At 40.3% G+C, this 5,468-nt stretch overlaps 1 long non-coding RNA gene across 1 annotated transcript; it reads right to left on the bottom strand.

Moving 5' to 3' along the window:
- Positions 1–1,056: 1,056 nt before the first annotated feature.
- Positions 1,057–5,048, bottom strand: LOC134622993 (uncharacterized). The gene is made up of 3 exons (XR_010093192.1): positions 4,713–5,048; positions 2,598–2,933; positions 1,057–2,359 (listed from the first exon to the last, which is right to left on the bottom strand). It is a non-coding gene; the product is annotated as an uncharacterized LOC134622993 (long non-coding RNA).
- Positions 5,049–5,468: the final 420 nt, after the last annotated feature.

Genomic DNA, 5,468 nt, shown 5'->3' on the forward strand with positions numbered 1-5,468 from the left:
ATGATGACGCAGAGCAGGTGGAGAAGTTAGCTTGTTTTCCAGTATTTCCAGTGAGTGAGTTTAGACTTTTCGTCAAGACAAGTTACAGTTTGTGTTTGTAAGCAAGTTGGCAAAACACGGTAAAGTCTCAGCTTGAGCTGGCAGGACCAGATGAGACTGAATAATACATTTTAATCAAACTAAATGATTCCATGATGGAGCTGTATCCCCTCAGCAGCCATACTTCTTCTGACCTGGTGACCTTTCAGTGCAAAGATGGCTGCAGTGTGAACAAAGCAGCATGCAGGTAAGAAAGAGCCGTGAAAAAGTGAGTGCTAATAGGATTACAACAAACAAGGGAACAGCTGGAGAGAAACAAGTGTCAGAATTTTCTATTTATGAGCCATTATCATTTAGATGGACAGAATCAGGACATTTCAACAACTCTACATCTTATCTTACAGCACAGTGTTGATCTTAGTTTGTTTGAGGTGAAGCCTTATTCATGTAAACATTACATTATTTTCTTTAATGGCTCTGTAGCAATGCCATGTCAGACCCGACAACATATTTATGCCCAGAATACTTTATTGATTTTATTCCTTACGGGCTGCTGTTCACACACATGGCTGTAGCTTTCCAGCTGTTAGCCGATCACACGTCACCAATAATAACAATCATAACAGTCAGGAAGAGCTTTTTATACCGGCAAGACCTGAATGCAGATGCCGCACAGGAGCGTCCATCTCCCCTGCAGCGGCATCACACACCACGACCCCCCACAGGCTCGTTATAGACTTTGTTTCTTGTTACAGGAACAGACTCAGATCTCAGTTTGATCTCAGTCTACTGCAGGGAGATTCTCTCAGTGAGCAGCTTTACTTTCTTTCTTCTGTTTGTTCGACATGCAGGAGGTTGGACCAGACCTGCTCAGTGGTTTGTTTGCACTGAATCCAGATAAAACCAGCTCTGAAAACTTCAGATGCAAAAAACCTCCCACAGACAGAAAACAAATGAATCAACACTGACTAAAAAATGTATTCAGTAATAATGTTTGTAAAACTTTTATTAGCACTTAACAGCATATTTATTACAGAACGTGGGCAGCTGTTTAAGAGAGCCTCTAACCAAAAACACAGCACAGACTGGCTGGTCATTATGAAGAATTTAAGTTTAAAACACTTCGACGTACAAACAGCTGCTGAGCCTGACAGCTAAAACAAACATACACACTGGACTTTATTCACTATTGTGTGAAGAAATGTTTTTACTCTGCTCAAAAAATAAGTTCACATCTGAAATTACAGTCAGATTTATGAGGTGTCTGCATGTTAGTGAATTAGAATCATTGCAAATCACCAGGTTTGTGCTCACTACCTGCAGTCTGCACAGTGACATTCCCACAATTTTCAGGCAAAAACAACAAAAACAAAAAACAAAACAAAAAGTGCCTCAGGAGGAAGCCAGAAAAGGCACAGCTTTCCAAAATGTTTCCACAGGTGTGTTTTTGTTAGTCCCTGTAGGAAAATTACTCCCCCCACATCACTCATTCACCCAGTGAAGCAGTGTGCAGGCACCAATGCAGCACCCAGGGAGCAGTGTGTAGAGACGGTACCTTGCTCAGGGGTACCTCAGGGTAGCTGAGGTTTAGTTGAGTCGAACCCCCGACCTTGCGATGATGGGGCAACCACTCTACCTACTGAGCTATCCCTCCCCGACTGATGTCTTTACTTCATCTTCTGAGACATTCACAGTAAGAAGAAAACAGCTGGAGAACAAACCGAACCTGATCTGCAAATGTCAGATTTGTGTGAAACATCCATACACACAGTTTGTAAATGAGGCCCAGTGATTCTGTCATTAGACATTATTCTAATGTTAACACTAAGTTGAAATTCTGTAAATGTGTTTTTCTCCTGGTCAACAAATCCCATAAAAACCATGAAGATGAACAAACACTGTAGTTCACAGAGTCTCTGACAGACAGCACAGAGACACACTGACACAGTCTGAACAGGTTTGATGATAATCAGAGAAATTTAACATCAAACCAACTCTGGACGTGTTTGATGTCTGTCTGCTGGATGATCAGATCATCTGTCTGTACCTGAATGTTCACTGACAACACTGAGAGTCTGAACAGCAGCAGGAGACTCAGAGTTCATCTGGAAAAAAACTCTGAGACATTTCAAACAGGCTGAAGTTCAACAGGAGGTTGAAATGAATCCTGACTCTGCTGTTGTTTATGTTTTTGGTAGATCCAATACCCAACAACAGCAGCAACAAGAAGCACAGCAGAGACCAACGATCAGTCCAACAGATCCAGCCTCCTTCCCTCCTGCCTCCTTCCCTCCATCCTCTGTGTGTCCTCCTGTCTGACCTGCAGGTGAGAAACAGGTGTGAGGTGTCAGCTGTCAGGTAGGTGATGAGTGAAGAACAGAACAGAATCCATTTCCTCTTCAAACTGCTGTCAGACATTATCTACTGCACTCTGATCACATCACTCAGACCAGCTGCTTTCTACAAAGTCTCATCAACAACATCTTTAGAAACAAACATCAACAAGCAGGAAGCAGCTTCACCTCTGATCACACACACACTCAACTCTACTCACTCACCTGGAGGAGCAACAACACTCAGGTAGATGATGCTGATGAGCTTCATAGGTTGTCTGACTCCCTCAACAATACAACATCTGTAAATTCCTGTATCATTAATCTTCACATTCTTCAGAATCAAAGACACGTCTCCATCCTTCATCTGTCTGTCCTGCAGATCCACCCGGTTCTTAAATGATGGATGCTGGTTGTCTGGAACAAACTGATCATCCCGGTACAAAAGCACATATTCATCTCCCAGGTCAGCTCTGCTCCACTCTACAACTATGATGTTGTTTGCAGCTCGACATATCAGAGTGACGTCCTGTCCAGACTCAGCTGTGATTTTTTTCTGGCCTGAAAGAGGAAACAATACAGAACAGAGAGGTTAAAGGTTAAAGTACAACTGTTCACTCTATACAGCAGCCAATCAAAAACATAAGCACAATATTCACTGTTAATCTTTATAAAAGTAAAGTATATTACAAACTTACTAGAGATAACTATGAAAAAACAATTTATTTTAATGGTGCTGAGCATCTGTTGAGCAAAACCTGGGATTCAGAAAGCACAACACAAAAATATAGAAAGTGCTGTTTGGACTGTACCAAGGTGTAACATTGTGTAATATGCCTTAAAATGTAGCCAGTGCCACTCAGGGGCAGATCTACAGAGGTGGCATGGAGTGGCATGTGCCACCCAGGTTCAGCTTATTTTAATAAACAGCACTGTCACATACAAAACTACGGTAGCACATGCCACCTCTGGTAGATCTGTCCCTCGATATATACTGACTCCTGAAACTACAACACATCACACTGACAAACACATTACACTTCTTTGTCTCTGTGAGATCTGAAAAACACTGACATGTTAGGTGCACACAGACTCCACCCAGCCTTGTGTCTCCTTCACACAAACAGAAAAACTGAATTAATATGAAAATAATCCTTTGAGAATTATTATTATTAATTTAACCAGAGTGATACTCTGTTAGTTTTATAACAGTTAAACCTCACCTGCAGAGACAAACATGAAGAGGCCGACAAACAGCAAAAGTGGAGCAGAGTGACGCCGTTACAGCAGACATGTCCGTGTTTTTTGATTCTGCTGATCTGACTCTTAGTTTGTTCTAAATGTCTGAGTCTGTTGATATTTTCACTGAATAACTGAACCTGAGTTTAAACCTGAACACATCAGATTCAATTTTAAGGTTTAAATAAAGCTAAAGCTGCTGATTCAAACTCTTCCGTGTCTTTGAGGACGTCGCGTTAGAGTGACGTTTGGTAGGTTGGACTGAGGATGAGCAGAAATAAGTGCATCGTAACAAACGAGGCGAAGTGTCAAAGTTTTAGCGTTCAGTTGCTGATCGATCTCCACAGAACAAAATCAGAACCTCTCATGTGTCGGTTGTCATGTATGAAGAGTTTGTGTTACAGTTGTTGAAGCAGAAGTACGTTTTGTTTCTGACGGCAGGTTGATTCTCATTTTATCGAGAATACTGAATCAGTATTAAAATAGTTCTCAGTGAAATATTTTTACTATGCAGCCCATACTTTATGTTTTATGTCAAAGTTAAATCTCACCTGATGCGACGAACACGACAAACACCAAAGTGGAGCAGAGTGACGCAGTTACAGCAGAACATGTCCGTGTTCTCTGTTTCTGCTGATCTGACTCTTAGTTTGTTCTAAAAGTCTGAGTCTGTTGGCGTTTTCACTCAATAACTGAACCTGAGGTTAAAGCTGACTATATCAGATTACATTTAAGGTTTAAGCTAAAGCTGCTGGTTCAAACTCTTCCGTGTCTTCTTGAGGACATTTGAAGTTAGAGACGGTCACTCTAACACTTCAAATTCAACTTCTCAAAAGGAAATTACATTAAACGACATTTTGAAAATTTAAAAAAGCAAAAGAATTTTGTGGCAACGATTTCATGGTTCAAGCTTTACAGGGTCACATCAACTAAAAAGGAAATGACATTTTAAATCAAGTCTCACTCTTTTTTTAAAAAAAAACTGTTTTTCTGTCAAAACATGTTTGTGGGTGATGTTAACTAAAAATGTAACCATGACAACTGAAACTTTTTTACCTAATAGACTGAAAATGATTTTAGAAAAACACAGCAAACACTTACTGTTGTTGTATGGAGATCTGTTAAATCCTCAAACTCTCTTCTGATCATGAGGTTGATGGTCGGCCATACAAAGATTTAAAAAAGGTGTGAGGTTGGTATAATCCATCTGCTCTTTCTGTAGGTCAAAAGGACGAACTCCCCAAAAGTTGATTCTGTTCATCTGGATGTAGAGTCTTCAGTATTCAACATTTCATCACTTACCCAAGTGACTTCTTAGGCCACTGAAGGCTTTAGGGGATTTCCTTAACTGGATGATTGAGCATGTGTCAAGACACTTTGATAAACCTACTTAATGTTTATTCAACATGAGCAGTTTTAAAAAAAAGTAAACAATACATTTTTTAAAAATTAAGAAATGTAACAACTTCATATGCGTGTGAACTGAACCTGACAAAGCTGAACTAACTGACTAATTTCACTTTAACATCCTTTTTATACAAACCCATCAGAGCAGAACCGTACATCTGTTGTCAGTGAGGGACAAATATTCTCCAGGGAGAGAGAGCATGCAGCTGCTGCAGCACTTCCAGTAAATCACATGACTGTACTCACCTAAAGGCTGAAAGCTCATTTGAAACATTTGCGGTTTTTCTGAAGGATCTCTGAAACCCTCAAACACTCCTCTGATGATCAGGGTTTAAAAACAGAGACACCTTAAATCTGTGTGACATTAGTGCTGATATCAACCACATTCCTGATTGCTCCGGCTGTAGACGCAGATATTTGACAAGCAAATATTTGACAGTTGTTGTTTTC

This window comes from Pelmatolapia mariae, unplaced genomic scaffold (assembly GCF_036321145.2).
Source record: "Pelmatolapia mariae isolate MD_Pm_ZW unplaced genomic scaffold, Pm_UMD_F_2 NODE_ptg000325l+_length_36516_cov_1, whole genome shotgun sequence".
Taxonomy (NCBI): domain Eukaryota; kingdom Metazoa; phylum Chordata; class Actinopteri; order Cichliformes; family Cichlidae; genus Pelmatolapia; species Pelmatolapia mariae.